This window comes from Neoarius graeffei, chromosome 9, assembly GCF_027579695.1.
Source record: "Neoarius graeffei isolate fNeoGra1 chromosome 9, fNeoGra1.pri, whole genome shotgun sequence".
Lineage (NCBI taxonomy): Eukaryota > Metazoa > Chordata > Actinopteri > Siluriformes > Ariidae > Neoarius > Neoarius graeffei.
This window is the reverse complement of record NC_083577.1, coordinates 76,356,213-76,378,744: the sequence shown is the minus strand read 5'-3', so window position 1 is coordinate 76,378,744 and position 22,532 is coordinate 76,356,213. Positions and strand designations below refer to the sequence as shown.

Sequence of the window (22,532 nt, the reverse complement as noted above, 5' to 3'; positions counted from 1 at the left end):
TTTCCTAATCATGATTACACTGATAATTAAAACTGCAAAGGATGAAAATCAAGTTGTCTTAAAAATTAAAAAAATCTTCAGTACAATTGCCATTATCTTTACATGTTGGTGCTTCCATTACCATGAATGCAGATATGAATTTTGTTCAAAGTGCAGCACTTATATGACTGCCAGGACAAGGTGCTCAGATTGGCAGTTTTATATATATATATATATATATATATATATATATATATATATATATATATATATATACACACAATGTAGGATTAATGGCTTTATGAATGTATACAACTTGGGAATGGGCTAGAAACATCGGCTATAAATTGCACACTGGTCATGGTAAGCTCCACCTTTGGACATCTGTGCACATTAGGCACACTTTTTTTTTCTTTTTCCTTGGTTGTTTCATTCCTTACACTAATGGCTTCTCAAGACCAACAGTTGGGCCACGTAAGCAGGATTCGGATAATGGCTTTTAAATGATTCCCCTGTGGCCAGGGACTTTATGGAATTCCACTGCCACTGCCTACTAACACATGCTATAAGTGCCTACTCATAAATGTCCTTGAAAACGCATTCAGAAGTGACATGGTCAACGTATAGCCACAAGGACAGCTTAGTTACAGCATTGACTGGCTTTAGCTTGCATGATTCTTGCAATGTTCAGAGGTGCCTGGAGTACAGAGATGAAACTGCTTGATAGTTTGACTAGAACAGTCCATTGTTTCATCATTTTTCTGTCTCGTTAAAGAGAGCTATCTAAATACAGCGCAGGCTAATGGCATGTGGCCATTCTCTGAATAAATCTATTGCACTCACTCAGCTCTGACAATGTCTTCAGAGCATAATGTGTGGTTAATATAGCATGTGCTTAGATAATTATTTGTAGTTGAGCTATCCATCAGTCAGTAATTTTCCTTCTCAGAGAAAAAACAAAAAATATACAGAGATATCCTATTCATATCCATTCATGGGATTTAACTTTAACCTGACTCAAATAGTTGAGCAGAAATAGTCAAATGGGCATGGAGTACAATACATCAAATCCATAAATTCTTATATCAAAATATAACTTGATAGTTTGAGTGTTGTACTCTTAATCACCAAATTGCAAATGATGTTTAGAAATGTTTAAGAAAGTACCAAGCAACTATGGGAAAAGTACATCACAGGAAAGAAAGAGAATAGTAGCTACTGGTGTTTGCAAATCATTAAAAGTAGACTGCCTTTCAGTTTTTTCAAGTTTAGATCACAAAAATAATTTTCCCTGACATGCAAATATTTTTGTTTAATCAACCGAAAGCTACTGAATTCGAATCACAGACTTCCAATTTTAATATATTTTTTTAAAATAGAACAATGAATGAATTTAGTGCCACCTGGCACTAAATTTTTCGCTATTTTTTCCTGCTTCACCATGACCCAATTAAAGATACTACGTCATGCATCACGTGGTGGGCTTTCCCCATTCGCGTAAGGCATTGTGGGATACAAATTTGAAACAGGAGAGAGAAAAATGGAGGACGTGAGTGTGCAAATGAAACATGAAAGACCGACTACAGTAACGGAAAGTGAGAAGAAAAGACATTATGTTGCAAATGAAAAGAAAACGCAGGGCCAAACTAATAAATATCGGTGGTCAGCGAGCACCTTGGTGTGATCAGCTGTTCATTTAGTGACAGAATGATGGAACTGTCAGTGCACGGTCAAGGTAAACCTGTTGATGGCAGTAATGCAACACTGTGGATGCCAGCTGCTGTAAAACCCAAAAGATGAAGAAGACGACGACTCAGGTAAGCGTGCGCATACACATACGGACTTCCTTTGTCTGCTTGACTGCGCGAAACAAGCGAGTTCATGCACATTATTTGCTAGGGAATCCCTTCAAATGAAATAACTTCCCAGCCGCAGAATGGCCTGATTTTTTTTAAGATATTACAAAAATAAACATATATCACAATGACCAAATTTCAGAGGGAACTAAATTTCACCTATGTTATGAAATCAAAAGGCTGTCTACTTTTAAGGCTGCATGGCCTGTAAGTGCAAAACATATTAACAAACCAAATACACAACAGCAAAGTCTGAGAGACTGCAGAAACAGAAAGCTGGAGAATGTTTACAGTGAGAGGAAATATAAGCCAAAGTATAAGCTTTTATTCATGTTTATTTTTATCGAGGGCATTCATAAGATGCAATTTTAAATATGTTGTCAACTTTGGATGCAATTAATAAGTATATAAATGATGAAAAACTGCCTAAAGGAAGATGAGTTATTCAGGAAAAAAAAAATTACTCCGCACGATAACAGCATAAGTAACTGCACATTAAATAATTTTCGTTAGGCTAACTAGACTGAAAAATCTGCAATCATAATGAATTAATTTACACTGATAATCCCAGCAGCTCTACAGCTCTCCATCTTTTCATCGACACCGATTCTTCAGTGCTGAACTTTTCTCATGGGTTTGAATGTGATAATCTCAGTTTGCAGAAGCCTCTCAAATCCTGCTAACAGGTGTGATCACAGCACAGTTCCTACACAGTGAAAATTACCACACCTCTGTGTGCACTTGGGAAATTTCCATCACTTCAGTGGCTGCAGAAGTTCATTCTGAGTGAAGCACGAGTGAACAGGCTCACACTTTTTCCGTCTTCCTGCAACAGCATCAGCTGAGCCTAGATGATCACTAGGGTGCCTTGATCACATCATACAACCAGTGACCTCACACTTTTACAGTTTCATGCATTGTAATCATGAGAACATTGCTTCAGCTTTTGCCTCAAACCTGAAGCTTATGATAAAGACAGTAGTGGCTTACAATTACAGATTTTGGTGTGTCAGGATAACAGTAATAACAGCAAATTCTCAAACAAAATTAAGTCAGGAGTAGGGTGACCAGACGTCCCGGTTTTACCGGGACAGTCCCGATTTGGGGTTGTGTGTCCCGAGTCCCGACAAAAGTCTGTCGGGACACAGATATGTCCCGGTTTTCGCCACTCACGACGTTTGCGACTGAGCAGCGTGGGAATCATTAGCGGAGAAATGTCTGCATTTACTATTTTGATGAATTGACAGGAATCGCAAACTTTCCTGGTTACTGCCCCCTGGCCCTGTGACATGGGTGTTTATTTAGCCACATTATTCCAGACAACAGAACATGTTGCCATGCAACAATAAAATAAACATTAACTGGCGCGAATGTTCTTTGTCTAGCAGCTAGCAGCAGTAATGCCGCAGCAATTATGCCGAAAAGAAAATGTACCTTTTCCAAAGATTTACAGGGCACCTACCCCTTCCTCCGAGAGGTGCAGAACAATGCGCACGAAGCCTACTGCACACACTGTAAGTGTTTTGTTCTTGTACTGAGTTGGGTAGCCTATGTTGCAAATGATGTGCGCTCCTGTGGGGGCTTTCCTCGGGCTGTCGCCCCTCTCCTCCTTTATTGCTGTTTTGTTTGAGTGTATATTTACGGAAGCCGCGAGAGGCCCTTCATATAATCTTTTTTTATTCACCTTGTTATCCCGAGATAACGACATAATTAATTCAGGATCTCGAGAAAACAACACAACTAATTCAAGATCTCGAGAAAACAAAACCGTTATTCCGAGATCTCGAGAAAACAAAACCGTTATTCCGAGATCTCGAGAAAACAAAACAATTGTTTCATGATCTCAGCTGGATCACTGTATCTCCGTCAGTAGAGACGAAGCCAGGCCAGTCTTCTGCGGAGGTGCCGCGGACTAATTTTGAAATGATCCCTTATTAAAAGACTTAATGCAATCTCTCCCTGTGTCAACCCCTGATCAAAATATTGCCTTATTAGGTGATCGATTATTCCAGACATTCTAATGACCAAAGTTGCGTCTATACAGAATGAGAAATAGCCCCAAAGTCAGCATATCACAAGTCTCTTGGCGCACCTGAATGAACCATTTCTCAGCTGTTTACTCGAGATCATGAAATAATTGTTTTGTTTTCTCGAGATCTTGGAATAACGGTTTTGTTTTCTCGAGATCTCGAATTAGTTGTGTTGTTTTCTCGAGATCCTGAATTAATTATGTCGTTATCTTGGGATAACAAGGTGAATAAAAAAAAGGATTACCGTATATGAAGGGCCTCTCTTAGCTTCCATAGTATATATTCTCAAATCACTTGTCTCTTTTTTTGTTTCTGTTTAACATACCATTCTGACAGTTTGGCCATATTGCTGTGTTGAACAGCTTGTTGCACCTTCCATTAAAGTGTTCACTTTTGTACACATCATCTTGCTTTATTCATTCAGTTGTGGGGAATGGTTAGTAAGGTTGATTCTGACCTAGGCTATGTTGAGGTCACATATCTACTTTTTAAGTTCATGCTATAGTGCATACAATTTTAGAGATATAGCCTACATGTGCATATGCATTCTTCTTGGTGTTCTCACAAACAGGTGAAATAAATCAGTTTAAATTTGACCTATGGACATAGCCTGGCCTATTCTCAGCCATTACAAAATCTGTTGTCTGACCATAATTTAACTGATCTGTATACCACTATGCTACTAGATAACAAAATGCCTGTTTGTTTTATTTCATGTGAGATGTTGATAAATGTGAGCTTCAACAAAATGATAAGAGCACCTCTCTGAGTGTCATGTTTACGTAAAAAAAAAGGTGTGCGTGCACGAGCATGGTCACGCGCAAAAGTGTCCCGGTTTCAGACTAGGGAAATCTGGTCACCCTAGTCAGGAGGCTAATCGCAGTTATGCTATAGGCAACAGTCTAGTGAATTTTTCCATTAAATCTGTATACATCAGACATACTGTCTGCACTTACATTTTTGCCTTTGTTTGCAGTTTGTAGGAGATTTAATTCAGAATATTGGCTTTAAACAAAATCTTGGTGGCAGTGGAGTGTTTTTGTAGCTACTGCCTCATATAGAGGCTGTAGCCACTATGTCATCGTGCTGTAAGAATGAGTGTAACAATAGTGCAGTGCGCATGCGCATCCAGGTGTTCCTATTAAAATGACCGGTGAGTGTATACAATTCGGTTCACCATTCGAAATAAATGGACTAAGAAATCGCTTTCAGACATCCATCCATCCATCCATTATCTGTAGCCACTTATCCTGTTCTACAGGATCGCAGGCAAGCTGGAGCCTATCCCAGCTTACTATGTGCGAGAGGCGGGGTACACCCTGCACAAGTCGCCAGGTTATCGCAGGGCTGACACATAGAGACAAACAACCATTCACACTCACACCTACGGTCAATTTAGAGCCACCAATTAGCCTAACCTACATGTCTTTGGACTGTAGGGGAAACCGGAGCACCTGGAGGAAACCCACACAGACACGGGGAGAATATGCAAACTCCACACAGTGTCATCCTGCTTTCAGACATGTTTATGCTTATTACTGAGGGAAAAAGCATTCCTATTTTAAAATATACTCCAGGTTGTCCCCCTTTCCTCGCCCTCTTCGGCCACTGGTCCCATGTGTGATGTAGATGTGACGCACTCCCGAGTTGTTACAGGAAGTTGTAGAAAACAGTATTGAGACCACTGAGCTCTAGCGCCGGGCCTTTTCCGGGAAATAAGAGTTTGGGTCATGGCGACAGCGTGTGTACAGTGGTGCTTGAAAGTTTGTGAACCCTTTAGAATTTTCTATATTTCTGCATAAATATGACTTAAAACATCAGATTTTCACACAAGTCCTAAAAGTAGATAAAGAGAACCCAGTTAAACAAATGAGACAAAATATCATGCTTAGTTATTTATTTATTGAGGAAAACGATCCAATATTACATATCTGTGAGTGGCAAAAGTATGTGGACCTCAGAAAAAGCGTTGTTGATGCTCATTAGGCTGGAAAAGGTTACAAAACCACCTCTAAAGAGTTTGGACTCCACTAATCAACAGTCAGACAGATTGTGTACAAATGGAGGAAATTCAAAACCATTGTTACCTTCCCCAGGAGTGGTCGAACAACAAAGATCACTCCAAGAGCAAGGCGTGTAATAGTCAGCGAGGTCACAAAGGACCCCAGGGTAACTTCTAAGCAACTGAAGGCCTCTCTCACATTGGCCAATGTTAGTGTTCATGAGTCCACCATCAGGAGAACACTGAACAACAATGGTGTGCATGGCAGGGTTGCAAGGAGAAAGCCACTGCTCTCCAAACAGAACATTGCTGCTCATCTGCAGTTTGCTAAAGATCACATGGACAAGCTAGAAGAGAAGGCTATTGGAAAAATGTTTTGTGGCTGGATAAGACCAAAATAGAACTTTTTGGTTTAAATGAGAAGTGTTATGTTTGGAGAAAGGAAAACACTGCATTCCAGCATAAAAACCTGATCCCATCTGTGAAACATGGTGGTGGTAGTATCATGGTTTGGGCCTGTTTTGCTGCATCTGGACCAGGACGGCTTGCCATCATTGATGGAACAATGAATTCTGAATTATACCAGCGAATTCTAAAGGAAAATGTCAGGACATCTGTCCATGAACTGAATCTCAAGAGAAGGTGGGTCATGCAGCAAGACAACGACCATAAGCACACAAGTCATTCTACCAAAGAATGGTTAAAGAAGAATAAAGTTAATGTTTTGGAATGGCCAAGTCAAAGTCCTGACCTTAATCCAATCGAAATGTCGAAATGTTGTGGAAGGACCTGAAGCAAGCAGTTTATGTGAGGAAACCCAACAACATCCCAGAGTTGAAGCTGTTCTGTACGGGGGAATGGGCTAAAATTCCTCCAAGCCGGTGTGCAGGACTGATCAACAGTTACCGGAAATGTTTAGTTGCAGTTATTGCTGCACAAGGGGGTCACAGCAGGTACTGAAAGCAAAGGTTCACATACTTTTGCCACTCACAGATATGTAATATTGGATCATTTTCCTCAATAAATGAATCTCATCTCTCATTATCTCTAGCCGCTTTATCCTGTTCTACAGGGTCGCAGGCAAGCTGGAGCCTATCCCAGCTGACTACAGGCGAGAGGCGGGGTACACCCTGGACAAGTCGCCAGGTCATCACAGGACTGACACATAGACACAGACGACCATTCACACTCACATTCACACCTACGGTCAATTTAGAGTCACCAATTAACCTAACCTGCATGTCTTTGGACTGTGGGGGAAACCGGAGCACCCGGAGGAAACCCACGCGGACACGGGGAGAACATGCAAACTCAGCACAGAAAGGCCCTCGCCGGCCACGGGGCTCAAACCCAGACCTTCTTGCTGTGAGGCGACAGTGCTAACCACTACACCACCGAGCCGCCCCTCAATAAATGAATGACCAAGTATAATATTTTTGTCTCATTTGTTTAACTGGGTTCTCTTTATCTACTTTTAGGACTTGTGTGAAAATCTGATGATGTTTTGGATCATATTTATGCAGAAATATAGAAAATTCTAAAGGGTTCACAAACTTTCAAGCACCACTGTATGTCAGCCTCAGTTCGGAGGTTTCAGTTTCGAAAATTGTAAGAGGTAAGAGTAGAATAATATCAAGTACAGACACTTGGTATATTTTACTTCTGTGATTTTTAAATTGCTCATTTTTGGATTATGCTTCATTTTTGTGGCTACTGCCTCATAAATACCGTATATATGCTATATTTACTGTATGGACATCTCATCTCATCTCATTATCTCTAGCCGCTTTATCCTTCTACAGGGTCGCAGGCAAGCTGGAGCCTATCCCAGCTGACTACGGGCGAAAGGCGGGGTACACCCTGGACAAGTCGCCAGGTCATCACAGGGCTGACACATAGACACAGACAACCATTCACACTCACATTCACACCTACGGTCAATTTAGAGTCACCAGTTAACCTAACCTGCATGTCTTTGGACTGTGGGGGAAACCGGAGCACCCGGAGGAAACCCACGCGGACACGGGGAGAACATGCAAACTCCGCACAGAAGGGCCCTCGCCGGCCCCGGGGCTCGAACCCAGGACCTTCTTGCTGTGAGGCGACAGCGCTAACCACTACACCACCGTGCCACCCTGTATGGACATGGTATCAGAAAATCATTTTATTTATAAGTAGTATCCACATGCATCCATAGGGTACCTATTTTTAAACTAGCTCACCATGGCAATCATGTCATTAACTTTTTAAAGGCCGGCGAGGGCCTTTCTGTGCTGAGTTTGCATGTTCTCTCCGTGTCCGCGTGGGTTTCCTCCGGGTGCTCCGGTTTCCCCCACAGTCCAAAGACATGCAGGTTAGGTTAACCGGTGACTCTAAAAAGTTTCCCCGGTTTCCCCTGTTGCTCCTCCCTGCTCATGGGGCAGCATTATTCTTGCCCCAGTGGACCTCAAATAGCTTTTGTTGCAGTTACCATTTTTGACCACCTGCTTCAATAATAACTTCATCGAAACTAACTGGGGCAGTAAACAAGCTGCCCAATGACTATCCAACATCAAGGATAAGCAAATCGATGGAATGGATTGATGGCTTTTATTTGTCAGATAGCTTTTTTTTTAATTATTGGTCACTCAAAATTAGTATTTAAACATTTTAAAACGTATGGAGTTGTGAAAGAGGATTATATGATGATTAACATTTATTGAAGAACTGATATAAATGGTTGGGCTGTGCTCTGCCCTGATGAACAAGTTGCCAAAGATATATCCAACTCTATTAATTCCTATGCTGAAACAATTTAGTGTGTAAAACATGAGTCTGTCTCTATAAAGCAATGAGTAGTTCCTCCTTAGTATGCTTGTTTCTTCTCAGTTAACTTACTTCTCAGTTACATTCCCACTTGTATCTTCACAAAGATAATGACTGTTGATTGTTATTGTAAACTGGCCTTTGCAATATTGATACCTAAGATATATGAAATATAGCAAATAAGTGTAGCAACAACAATGTATTCATGTTTATTGTATTGTTGAGGGTTCTCATCATCTCTGAAATTCATGTCTGATAAGGTTCATGTTAGTATCTTCCACTGATATAATTAAAACCATTTTTAAATTCTTTTTTTTAATTATTATTTATCCATGTTTACCTTTTTTTTTGTTGTTGTTGTAAAGCATGTCACTATCCCAATGTAAAGCTATAAACTGCAAATATGCCATTTTTGTCTGTCCCCAATACTGACCATTGTAGTTCACTGGGTGAATAGTTTTGACAAGAACAAACATGGCTCAAAGGTATGGCTTTCCAACAATTTACAAGACACTGGCAGTTCCTATATTGAAGCCAGTCATGATAAATAACACAACATCCATGAATGCCCAGGGGAAATAGCCAGAACACTCATTTTCTTAAAACTGTAACCTGACCTTCCTGAAACAAGATAGTGTTAACTCGTAATGTGTGTAAATGATACCAACATACTCTCGTTCAGCATTATGTGGTGCTTTATGGTTGACGTTACATCCATAATATTTCCCAAAGAGTATGAAAACAAAGTCAAAATCACTATATCTCATTTGAACAGTGATTTATAACCATGTCTACAGTGTGGGGCTCTTTTTTTTCCTTGCAGTAGCAGTAATTAAGGCCAAGTGTATAAAAACTCACCAACGCTTTTCTCTAGCCACCAGAAAATGACTCAGCTACTGGAGAAAATAAACAAATTGAGAAGTTCGCAGTCCAACAAGAGTTTTCCAAGTGATGTATATGGACTGCTGGGTTATAAACAGGTAGCTGGTGCAATTAATGAATTTATGACTCATAGCTTCAAGCCTTCAGGCTGCTAAAGTGACCCAGACAACCACTCAAGGAATTTACTCTATTTAGAATAGTAATAGGGCTCAAAATAATTTCACTGAGATCAAATTATCCCATTAAGATAAGAGATGCTTTAATGTCTGTATGACTGGAACCATAACAGAATCACTCCAGCATACAGACTTGATTAATATTTAAGACTGAAAAGTGCCAATGTCTATGCTGTAACATTTATCTTTAGCATTTTCAATTTTCAACCCTTTTAGTCAGGTGGTATTTGTTTATATTTGCCAAGTCTTGGTTTTGGTAATAATATACAAGTTCAGATATAAATTCATAAATCTGGACTTGTTGTAATGTTTGTAGGCTGCTGTATCATAGTTAATCATGCAGGGGAACTTTGCGCATTAAAAGAGCCCTGAAACCACATATAGGAAATTGGTATAAAAGTATTACATCATTAATATGCAGTTATTATATCCATAATAGGTGTTATTTGTGGCACACAACCTTTTTACTCAGGTCAAAAGCACGGTTCATACATTAGATACCCATTTAACCCGAAAAGGACCTAAACTACTGAGTGGGATCAGTTCGAACCTCAGAGGTGGTGTGGTGTGCTGCTCAGTCTGTTCAACTGACATAACTTTTTGCTTTTAGGAGTTTGTTACTCGAAAGATTCTTTATCTAAAAGTATGTTTGTTTCAAGATTGATGAAAAAAAGTGTTTAACAAGGTGAGTGATTTTCCGTTGGGGTCCCATAACTCTGAGATTTGTTGCAAAAATATTTCAGCAAGTTAGTCGCTTCTTTGTGTGTCTATCTTTGCCTATCTGTACGTTTACATGCTTGTCTCAGATGTCTGCCATAATTAAGAATATAACTCTTTCTTACAAATTGTAGATAACTCGTGAACCTGTTAGTTATAGAGTTACTGAAATGTCTGATGCTTATCTGTCCATGCACTCTCCATACACAACCACATACCACAACAGATTCCTCATCCTTGCACCTATCCTGTAAATATGCTTTGTGCTAATATGCTAATGCTTAATAACAATGTGTCCACATACCAACTCTTCAATAAAAAGATGTGATAAGTGATTCCTTATTTGAATAAAAGATTTTATAAGACAAAATTTGAAACCTGCACGTCAAATATAATATTTCGAATTAGAAGTATTAGAAGCATTTTTTACTTATTCATTAATGTGGAATATCAAACTATGAAGAGTTCATTGCATCATAAACATGTGGACACATTTAAAGGTAGCTTAATATGCATGCTCTTAGAAAATGCTCATTCTGCTTTATTTCTGGTCATGTGTTACCAATAACTGCTTTTATCTTCGTGTTTTGTGTTTGAATCCTTAGGCAAAGTGTTATTTCTTGATGTAGTTTGGACATAAAAAAAACAGAAACTGCTAGCAGCTTAGTAATAAATGTATCACAGAAATTTCTGAAATGAGAGATTGTGAGCTGAGTTCTGGAATGTAGATAAGCTGTAAAATATATTCTCAAGTTCTATAGCAATAGTGTAAACTATTTCTGGTTTTTTATGTTCTCTATGTACTTAAATGTCTTATTTTAAACTTAACTTGATAATATAATGTAAATATATGATTTCTATTCACATAAAGTTAGTAACTGGGTAATAAAAAATACAGATGTTATAATGGACTTAAGTGATACGGATGTGGTTTTTTTTTACATGCGATATTTAGCATTTCCTTTTTTGGTGAAAATGGTGATTGCTGACATTACAACAAGTAAAAATAATTTGTTTGGGATGTAAATAAAGGGTTAATACTGAGAAATCAGACTTGGCAAATTTTGCAAAGTAGATTACATATGCTCCCTGACTATTTGCTGTAGTGATATGAGCCACCTGAAAACTATTTTAGGAAAAGCCAGTTCACGATATGGGATGTGAAAGGCACACATTTGCGACTGGTAAAGGTTACTTTCATTTTGCATCATCTGTATCTAGGTTGATCTTGGTCTCATGAGCCGATAGAAACAACATAGGCAGGACTGTTGGCTCTTTGGTGGGTAAAAATGCAGGAGTTGCTTATTATTAAGTATCGTCATACCTCACTTTTGCCTCGCTGTTTTCTTACTGTTACTTAGTGCATATTTCCTTGCAAGGATTTTAATATAAGCAATTCTGCAATCTCGAGGATTAATGTGTTAGTAAGGCAGTGGGTTGTCAGATTCTGGATTAACCTTCTTAAAAACATTATCACCATCCAGCCAGTATCCGTAACTGTTTATCCTGTGCAGGGTCGTGGGCAAGCTGGAGCCTATCCTTGACTTGCAAGTGGCGTCAAAGCAAATTAGAAACCCAGATGTCGGCCATGTTGGTGGATATACAAATTCGGGGTCAAGCAACATTCCATACAAAAGATAGTCACGTGTGCGCAACTCTCTTTGTTTTTTCACTGCTTTAAGTGTTTATTAGCTATGCCATATCTTTGTGCTGTATACGGTTGTGGTCACAACAGTACTCGTGACTGTGGCACGTTCCGATATTTTAGAATTCCATCCATGATTCGGAAAGAGGGTGAGGAAACTCTGAGGCTTAGTATGGAGAGGAGACGAGCATGGCTGAACAACATCGGCAGGGCTGATCTAACAGAGGCTAAAACCAAAACAACTCGTGTTTGTAGTCATAATTTTATCTCAGGTGAGATTCAAAAGTTTTCTCAATAATATCATGGAAGAATTTTATTTTGTGCTGCTAGAATTTTGCTATAAAATGAGCATTCTCTTGTCATGGTTCACTCAGTTGTTGTTAGAATTTTAACACGTGTTACCATTTTGCTTCTAGGAGCGCCAGGAAAATTATATGATAGAAACAATCTAGACTGGGCACCCACTCAGAAAACGGGCTCTGTTTCGTCCAAGGTTGGATTTGATTCTTCAGCACCCAAACCAGATAGAATGCGATATCTAGGTACTCGATGGTCGGTAGAAGCATCTTATCTTCAGAAAAGTCTGACTTTTTTTAAATAATATGGGTCAAAACCACACACATCTATCTTCTCTTTGTATCGAATCTTTGCTCGACCTTTCAAATCGTGTTAATACTAAGAAAATTCAGCATTGTTTACAGACACTCTTTCAGCGGCTGCCATCGTAGTTGCTTTGTAAATCCACCATCATGGTGGACACTCATGACATTGCACATTTTGATCACGTGGTTGCAAGTCATCTATCCCAGCTGACTATGGGAGAGAGGCGGAGTACACCCTGGACAAGTTGCCAGGTCATCACAGGGCTGACACTGATACCCCTTTTCCACCAAATCAGTTCCAGGGCTGGTTCGGGGCCAGTGCTGGTGCTGGTTCACAACTCGTTCAACTTGTGAGCCAGCTGAGAACCAGTTTGCTTTTCCATAGCTCGCGGTGCTAAGGGAAGCCACGTCATTACGTCGCTGTATACGTCAGTTACATCGCTGTATACATCAGTTACGTCGCTACGTTTGCATAAACCTTGGTGCGAATATCGAAGCAAAAACACGGAAGAAGCAGCAGCAGCAACAACAACAACAATAATAATAATGGATGACTTCGCGTTTGTACAGCTTCTCGCCGCTTAAAAATGGCGATCTTTCGCGGTCTTGTTATTGTTGTTGGTCTTAACAACTCCGCCGCCCTGCTGATGTAAGTGGTTCTTTCCTCTGGCCCAGCAGAGAGCTGGTGCTAGCCTGGAACTGGTTTTTCTGGCCCCAGAGCCAGTTCTTTGTCAGTGGAAACAGAAACCCCGGTTCCAAACTAAGCACTGGCCCCGAACCAGCCCTGGAACTGCTTTGGTGGAAAAGGGGCATATTGCAGACAAAACAACCATTCACACTCACATTCATACAGACAAACAACCATTCACACTCACATTCACACCTACAGTCAATTTAGAGCCACCAATTAACCTAACCTGCATGTCTTTGGACTGTGGGAGGAAACCGGAGCACCCGGAGGAAACCCATACAGGCATGGGGAGAACATGCAAATTGCACACAGAAAGGCCCCGGTCAGCCACTGGGCTTGAACCCAGAACCTTCTTGCTGTGAGGCAACAGTGTTAACCACTACACCACCATGCCACCCAAAAACACTATCACTTGTCTTTTAAAATGTTACTCAGCGATCTTTGTATTCAGAAGTGTTTTACTCTTAGAAAAATAAGTTTCTAAGAGTAGACTATATTGTTTTTGGTTTGTCCTTTAAAAGGATCCTAATTACTTCCAAAGAATGCTTGAAGTAATCTTTTTTTTTCTAAGCATGTTCTTATGAATTCAGGCATCTTGTTCACAAAATAATCAGCATTATGTAAAAGTATTTTCTTGATTTAGAGTTCAGAGTAATGTACAGCCAGGGGTTCTGCAATTTCATTATTTTTTTAAATGATGTTTACTACTAACTACTATTAATGATGTTAGAATAAAATGTATTTTATAGTGATTCATTTGAAGTGTAATTGCCTGAATTAAATATATGTGTTACACTGTGCTTCATAGAAGAGCAAGCACCTTTTAAAGCTAGTAATATACATGTTTATAATGTTCTTGGTTGAGTACCTCAGGCATCGTGGAATGGTTTCTCCAGCACTGGCTCTCTTGTTATAACATATTTTACCATTTCTATCTATAAATGCCTGTTGTGTCTTTGCATGAGCAAAACTAATAGTCAAAAGCCTCATCACAAATCTTCCAACATGCTCACATCACTTGAGAGACGATACTTTTCCACTCATGTAACCTGAACCTGTATCGTAGTGAAATATCAGTGTTAAATATATCTGCAAAATCCACATATCTCATCTCATCTCATTATCTCTAGCCGCTTTATCCTGTTCTACAGGGTCGCAGGCAAGCTGGACCCTATCCCAGCTGACTACGGGCGAAAGGCGGGGTACACCCTGGACAAGTCGCCAGGTCATCACAGGGCTGACACATAGACACAGACAACCATTCACACTCACATTCACACCTACGGTCAATTTAGAGTCACCAGTTAACCTAACCTGCATGTCTTTGGACTGTGGGGGAAACTGGAGCACCCGGAGGAAACCCACGCGGACACGGGGAGAACATGCAAACTCCGCACAGAAAGGCCCTCGCCAGCCACGGGGCTCGAACCCAGACCTTCTTGCTGTGAGGCGACAGCGCTACCCACTACACCACCGTGCCGCCCCAAAATCCACATATGTCCAAAAAAACGTGTGAAAATGCCCATATTTACCACTACAACTCCAAAAGCTTATTGATTACCCAGACAATATTAGACATCTCATTTCATTATCCCTAGCCACTTTATCCTGTTCTATAGGGTCGCAGGCAAGCTGGAGCCTATCCCAGCCGACTACGGGTGAAAGGCGAGGTACACCCTGGACAAGTCGCCAGGTCATCACAGGGCTGACATATAGACACAGACAACCATTCACACTCACACCTACGGTCAATTTAGAGTCACCAGTTAACCTAACCTGCATGTCTTTGGACTGTGGGGGAAACCGGAGCACCCGGAGGAAACCCACGCGGACACGGGGAGAACATGCAAACTCCGCACAGAAAAGCCCTCGCCAGCCACTGGGCTCGAACCCAGACCTTCTTGCTGTGAGGCGACAGCGCTACCCACTACACCACCGTGCCGCCCCAAAATCCACATATGTCCAAAAAAACGTGTGAAAATGCCCATATTTACCACTACAACTCCAAAAGCTTATTGATTACCCAGACAATATTAGACATCTCATTTCATTATCCCTAGCCACTTTATCCTGTTCTACAGGGTCGCAGGTAAGCTGGAGCCTATTCCAGCTGACTACGGGCGAAAGGCGAGGTACACCCTGGACAAGTCGCCAGGTCATCACAGGGCTGACACATAGACACAGACAACCATTCACACTCACACCTACGGTCAATTTAGAGTCACCAGTTAACCTAACCTGCATGTCTTTGGACTGTGGGGGAAACCGGAGCACCCAGAGGAAACCCACGTGGACACGGGGAGAACATGCAAACTCTGCACAGAAAGGCCCTCACCAGCCACGGGGCTCGAACCCGGACCTTCTTGCTGTGAGGCGACAGCGCTACCCACTACACCACCGTGCCACCAGTATGTGAGTATTATATATTCATATTTAGGCCTCTGGTTTATTCCTTTAAACATGCCTTTGCATATGTTGAGTGCAATATGTTACACATACACATACTTTTCCTTACATTTATCTAAAAGATAGAGAACAAAGGCGTGGAGGCCTTTTACAATAAAGGAGTGGTTGTCATATTCTGTTGCCATAGATGCAAATATCAAATTTAACTTTCACCAATCTGTGGTGGGTTTCCCAAAAGCCTCTTAACACTAAGAGCATCTTAACTAGGAGAGAGTGTTCATTGTGCTGCTTGTTCTACCATTTAACAATTACCTTTGTGCTACGATACTTTTGGGAAACTCAGGCCTGTGCAAGACAATGCAAATATGATTTCAATATCACATGTCAGGGATTTAAACCCTATAAAAGAATTACATCAGCAATAATGTTCTTGGGCCAAAGAAAGATTAAAAAGAGGTAGCATGATTTGGACCAAGCTATCATTCAGGAGGCTGTTGGAACGTTGCAAAATTTATATGGATATAGGAGCTTTGGGTTCTATAGTTTAGCTATGAAAGACATTAGACAGTGTGTGCTTTATGCCCAGGTCAGACAGCAGGCTGCAACTAGTTTTCAACTACTTGCGTCTACCTGCAATAGCAAAATCGCAGGTAGACGCAAGACTGGTCTTGCGTCGACGCACGACGATGCAGATAATGGCAGTGTTGCAGAGGGTCTTTAGTAGAGGCAGGTTGACGCAAGTGGATCATGATCTGTTCGCATTTCAGCTGTGATTCACTTCCAATCGGTGCCAATAGCAGGCTGACGCATGTAGAGGCAGGCGGTCGTGCAACGCTTGAGCGACCAATTGCAGGTTGAAGCAGTTTGGAGTGTGTGAAGAAGAAGAGAGGAAGGCAAAAATGCACGTTCACACGAACTCTGGGACTTCCACAATACTCATAGTTTATTAACTTACTACAGCAAAATTCTCAGAGTTAATTTCCCAGTGTTAAGCAAAAGTGTTAAAATATAGAGTTGAAATTACACTGTAAAAAGTTTATTTAACTTTAGGAAGTGTTAAATTAACTCTGCAGAGATTAAGACAAAATAAACACCAGCATAGTGTTAAAACTGACTCTCAGAGTTGATTTAACACTATAAAATTTGCTGTGTACACTTCAACCTTACCATGCCCGGTTGAATGGCTCTATTTTATCATGCATGAACAAAATAGAGGTCACATATTCCCTAAACGTTACTCTTGAGCTGAGGAGCGAAAGGAAAGGAGCTCATTAACAGACACCCATTTCCAGCAAGGTGCATGGCTCAAGTAACAGAAAACACAAGCGCGAGCTGATGATACCGCCTCTCTAGGTAACACAGCATGTCTTAAAGGCGAACTGAAAGCAAATTTTTTATCATCAAAATTCTATTTATCTAATTTTCTTAAATATAGGAATGCATTTTTGCTAGCTACAATACCGTTCAAAAGTCTGGGGTCACTTTGAAATTTCCTTATTTTTGAAAGAAAAGCACTGTTCTTTTCAATGAAGATCACTTTAAACTAATCAGAAATACACTCTATACATTGCTAATGTGGTAAATGACTATTCTAGCTGCAAATGTCTGGTTTTTGGTGCAATATCTCCATAGGTGTATAGAGGCCCATTTCCAGCAACTATCACTCCAGTGTTCTAATGGTACAATGTGTTTGCTCATTGCCTCAGAAGGCTAATGGATGATTAGAAAACCCTTGTACAATCATGTTAGCACAGCTGAAAACAGTTTAGGTCTTTAGAGAAGCTATAAAACTGACCTTCCTTTGAGCAGATTGAGTTTCTGGAGCATCACATTTGTGGGGTCGATTAAATGCTCAAAATGGCCAGAAAAATGTCTTGACTATATTTTCTATTCATTTTACACTTATGGTGGTAAATAAAACTTTTCATGGAAAACACAAAATTGTCTGGGTGACCCCAAACTTTTGAACGGTAGTGTATTTTGTCACTGCTATAGCAAGTCATGAGTGTTTGAAATATACTATGTAATATAGCAGTCCATATGTCAAAGCAATGGCTGTAAACAAGATTCGTTGAGCCCTGTGTGGGACATCGTAGGATGGAAGTAAAACGTACAGCGGAAATCAAAGTGACCAACATCTGCCAACATTGTCAAAAGATGCGTGCTCTCTCTTTCGAATGCTAATATAATCAAGCCGGAAGTTTTGTTTGTTTTGATACCAATCAGGAAAGTTTGAAAAAAGTAGGCAGTAATCATCCTTTAAACTCGTTTTTGTGCAATATTTCATTTGGAAAACAGTTTTCAAAATGGCGGCACTGACACCTGGCTAACACTTCATGTTTCGAAGTCTCACACAAGTCTCATGAAGATCACACGGATAAGTGACACCTGCCGTGGACCAAACAAACTAAATTCAACATTGCTAAAAACCAAATAGGCCGATAAGTCTCATCTCATTATCTCTAGCCGCTTTATCCTTCTACAGGGTCGCAGGCAAGCTGGAGCCTATCCCAGCTGACTACGGGCGAAAGGCGGGGTACACCCTGGACAAGTCGCCAGGTCATCACAGGGCTGACACATAGACACAGACAACCATTCACACTCACATTCACACCTACGGTCAATTTTAGAGTCACCAGTTAACCTAACCTGCATGTCTTTGGACTGTGGGGGAAACCGGAGCACCCGGAGGAAACCCACGCGGACACGGGGAGAACATGCAAACTCCACACAGAAAGGCCCTCGCCGGCCCCGGGGCTCGAACCCAGGACCTTCTTGCTGTGAGGTGACAGCGCTAACCACTACACCACCGTGCCGCCAGGCCGATAAGTGTAGTATTTAATTGCCATTAGTTGCCAATACGAGTCACGATATAAGGTTACTAAAACCGAAAACGTAATTGAATAACGTTAATTAAGAAATAAAGCAAGTTTAAAAATGACTTCAGTTCTCCTTTAAAGGCAAATTTCACAATTTCGACTCTTACAACATCTGACCACACCGAAGGATTTGGTGCAAAATGCCTGTGTCCTCTCGCCACCTGACCGATCGCAGGTCGCAGCATGCGTTTTTCTGCCGTCTGACCTGGGCATTAAGACAGTTTGTGTCCTGTATTCAGGTGCATGGGTAGCCGGTGGTTTAGCCCCCTGGTTGTTTTCAAGTGTTTCAGCCCCATTTTCATGTGGTTTAGCCCCATGTTTAAATGTGAATAAAGTTGATCAAACGTGTCTATGATTGATCATTTTAGATTTAAAGAGAACAGAGCTTTTTTTAAAGGAAAGTTTGAACTTGAAGTTTTTGACTGGATCTTTCCTTTGACTTGTGTCAACTAGCTTAAAGTAGTTGAAGAAACTCTGACTAGCTAGCTGAATCAAATCAAAGATTTGCATTTTTAAATATATGCGAGCTCAACAGAGCAGTTTCAAATGACACTGTAAAGATGTGATTGTCATTATAAGAAACACTATGGTTTGCTGGTAATAATTTGGCACAATGTCGAATTCTCATCTTTAATACCATTTGACGTGAATAACTGTCGGTAATAATTTGGAGTGATTTTGAATTCCTCTTGTCTTTATTATGTTCAATCATGTCACATATCAGACATTAAACAAACACAAGCAATAATCCTTGATCCTTAACTCTAAAAAGTGATAAATTACTGTTATTGGTGTCTTAGAAGGCAAAATTATGATCAAACTTAGTTCAATTCAATGATGGGGCTAAAACACCTGAAGATGGGGCTAATATACTGGGGAATAAACCACCAGAGAGCTGAACCACCATAAACCGGTGCATGATATGTGTTGTCACATCAGTGAATCAGAAAATATGTCAAGGCCAATCCAAACCCAATCCAACGTCTCAAGACAATATCGCCTCTTGGTATTGAATTGGTACATCCCTAGTATCTGGGGTTTGCTCTAGGGGAGGGCGATATGACAAAAATATCATAATACAGTACTTGAAGACATTTCTATGATATATGACATGTATCATGATATCAAAGTCCCTCTCGTGCCAGGATCTGATCTTCCCAGGCAGTCTCCTGTCCCAGTACTACCCAGCTCCTTGAGGTGCATGGGTGCGGTGCCGATCTCCGTTTCGGTAGCCCTTGGCCTCTCGCCTATAATATAGCTAGGGTTACAGTGGGGAGCTAGTCCTCTGGTAACCGCGAGAGTTTGACTTCCCCACTCGCATCTGTATTGCAGCGTGCCTTGCCAGATGGCAGTGGGTACCATTTTTATGATGGTCTTTGGTATGACCCGACCACGAGTCGAACTCACAATCTCCCGGTCGAGAGGCGGACACGCTAACCACTAGGCTAGCTCGTGATGTATCATGGTATATAGGTTTGCTAATAGTAGTGTTGTATTTTTAAAAACTAAACATAAAAATTCTATTTAAGGATACTTTTATTTAATGCCTTCTTCTTTCGGCTGCTCCTGTACATTCGGGGTTGCCACAGTGGATCTGTTCCACATATTTGATTTGGCACAGGTTTTACACCGGATGCCCTTCCTGATGCAACCTTCCCCAGTCTATCCAGGCTTGGGACTGGCACTAAGTATGCACTGGCTTGTACAACCCCAGTGGCTGGGTATTTTACCTTACCTGCATGTCTTTGAACTGTGGGGGAAACCGGAGCACCCGGAGGAAACCCATGCAGACAAGGGGAGAACATCTACACTCCATACAGGTTCGTCCGTGAGGTTCGAACCTGGAATCTTCTTGCTGTGAGATGACAGTGCTAACCACTACGCCGCCCTTTTTATTTAATGTCTACAATGTAAAATTATTGTGTAGATATGCTGTTCATGTCATACATCCACACCTGTCATATGATGAGGGTCTGTCTGTACTAAATTTGCCAAGGTTATTTGATCATAGAGAATCTCTGTGTAAATCCTTTTATAAAGCTAATTTTGGTACGGATAGTAAACTGTATGATTTGCTACCTGAACATAAAAATCAGAGGTCTCAGAGATCCAAGAAAGCTACCTTTGTTCAAGTGCAGAACCAAACGTTTTAAGAACAGCTACGTGCCTTTTTGCGTTAGAAAATGGGACTGTTGCATAAATTTACTTATATTTTGCCAAAGACTAATATATATATATATATATATATATATATATATATATATATATATATATATATATATATATATATGTAACCTCCTGGGAACCAAGAAAAAATGTGTCTCTCAATTTCTCTTTTGTTGTGATTTCCTTACTAGGAATTTCCCAATGATATATCATTGGAAAGCCCAGGATGTACTCTTTACAAAACACCAAGATTCAAGTGAATAGCTTGAAAGAGTAAGAGGGAGTGCACGTAAAACAAATGTCAACTACAGAGGACACAAGTCTATGGGTTGGTTCTCAGGAGGATATATATATATATATATATATATATATATATATATATATATATATATATATATATATATTTTTTTTTTTTTTTTTTTTTTTTTGGTAAATTTATAAATTATATCCTCGAGTTTTTCAATTTCAATCATCTCTGATTGTTAATTGCAAGTCAAGTTTAATAAAGTTATTATTATTATTATAATAATAAACATATGATCCTTATAATATTACAGAAAACTGTATTGTGACAATTTATCTTGATATTGATATATGATGCCATATTGCCCAGCCCTAGCTTGCTGCAACCTTAACCCATTAAAGAGGTCAAGAAACAGGGCTATTTGACACTAAATGCAGCCATAGTCTAATATGAACTGAACAATGGATATAAGTACACAGCTTGACATTTTCATGAATGACCACATTAATCACCATGTAGTATATATTTAGTATACTAAAGAGACATGGCATATATCCCATCCAGCCAGCCAGCATCATCCTGTTCACGCCTCCGACATCCTTCACCTGCCTCTGATCCTACACGTAGGCTATTTAGCACACGTTCTTAAACACACACCCTTCTTCACAGCTCCATGACAAAGACGGGAAGCTGGTGTTGGAGCGCAGAGGCTCGGTGCAGCGCAGCTGTCATTTCAGCGGATGACACCGAGGTAAAGCTCTTTAAGGAGGTGGCGCATCTTCGGAACAGAAATGCATGAAGATCAGGGTGAATGACAGCATCCGGGAGCGAGTGAGAGCCGTGTGAGCTCGCCTACCTGCATGTGTGCGTTTGGGCAGTGGTCTCGGCTGAAAGGGTGTGAAGACGCGCGGTCAGAGAGCGCAGCGCTCCCGGAGCTCCATGCTGCTGCTGCTGATGATGATGAAGGCACTCTCCTCCTCCTCTCCTCTCCTCCGCCTCTCGACCGACCGCCTGCTGCCGTCTACAGGCGTGAGAATGACGTCTGGAGCTCACGTGATGCGCAGCGTCGTCATCTCCTACAAGCATCCGACATGTAGTCTTGCTCAATTGTATCCACACACACATCATATACAGATATACAGTCCTGTGCAAAAGTCTTAGGCACATAGAAAGAAATGCTGGAGACTAAAAATGGCTGAAAAATAATAAAATGAAATGAAATGAAATGTTTCAACATAAACAGTAAGCACTAAGCTATAGTAAATGAAACAAAGTCAATATTTGGTGTCAGATGACTCTTTGCTTTAAAAACTAGATAGAACTCGACGTCGATGGAGATGCCTTCGCCTGGTAGACTACACGCCTTATTAAGTTGTGATTTGGGGATGGATATTTGACCTCACAGTAATCTTGACCTGTGACCTTTTAACCGCAAAATCTAATCTGTTCATG

The 22,532-nt window shown here is 40.6% G+C and overlaps 1 protein-coding gene across 4 annotated transcripts in view; it reads right to left on the bottom strand.

Annotated features, from left to right (window-relative positions):
- The window catches only part of slc4a3 (solute carrier family 4 member 3), a 204,831-nt gene that overhangs the window by 137,551 nt on the left and 44,748 nt on the right, over positions 1 to 22,532 (bottom strand). For 3 of the 4 annotated variants that reach the window (XM_060930294.1, XM_060930296.1, XM_060930295.1), the window contains one exon: positions 21,937 to 22,156. The gene's annotated coding sequence lies outside the window, so the exon portion shown is untranslated. Of the gene's footprint in view, positions 1 to 21,737; positions 21,810 to 21,936; positions 22,157 to 22,532 lie in introns of those variants that run through there. The other variant, XM_060930297.1, reaches the window with a different exon arrangement.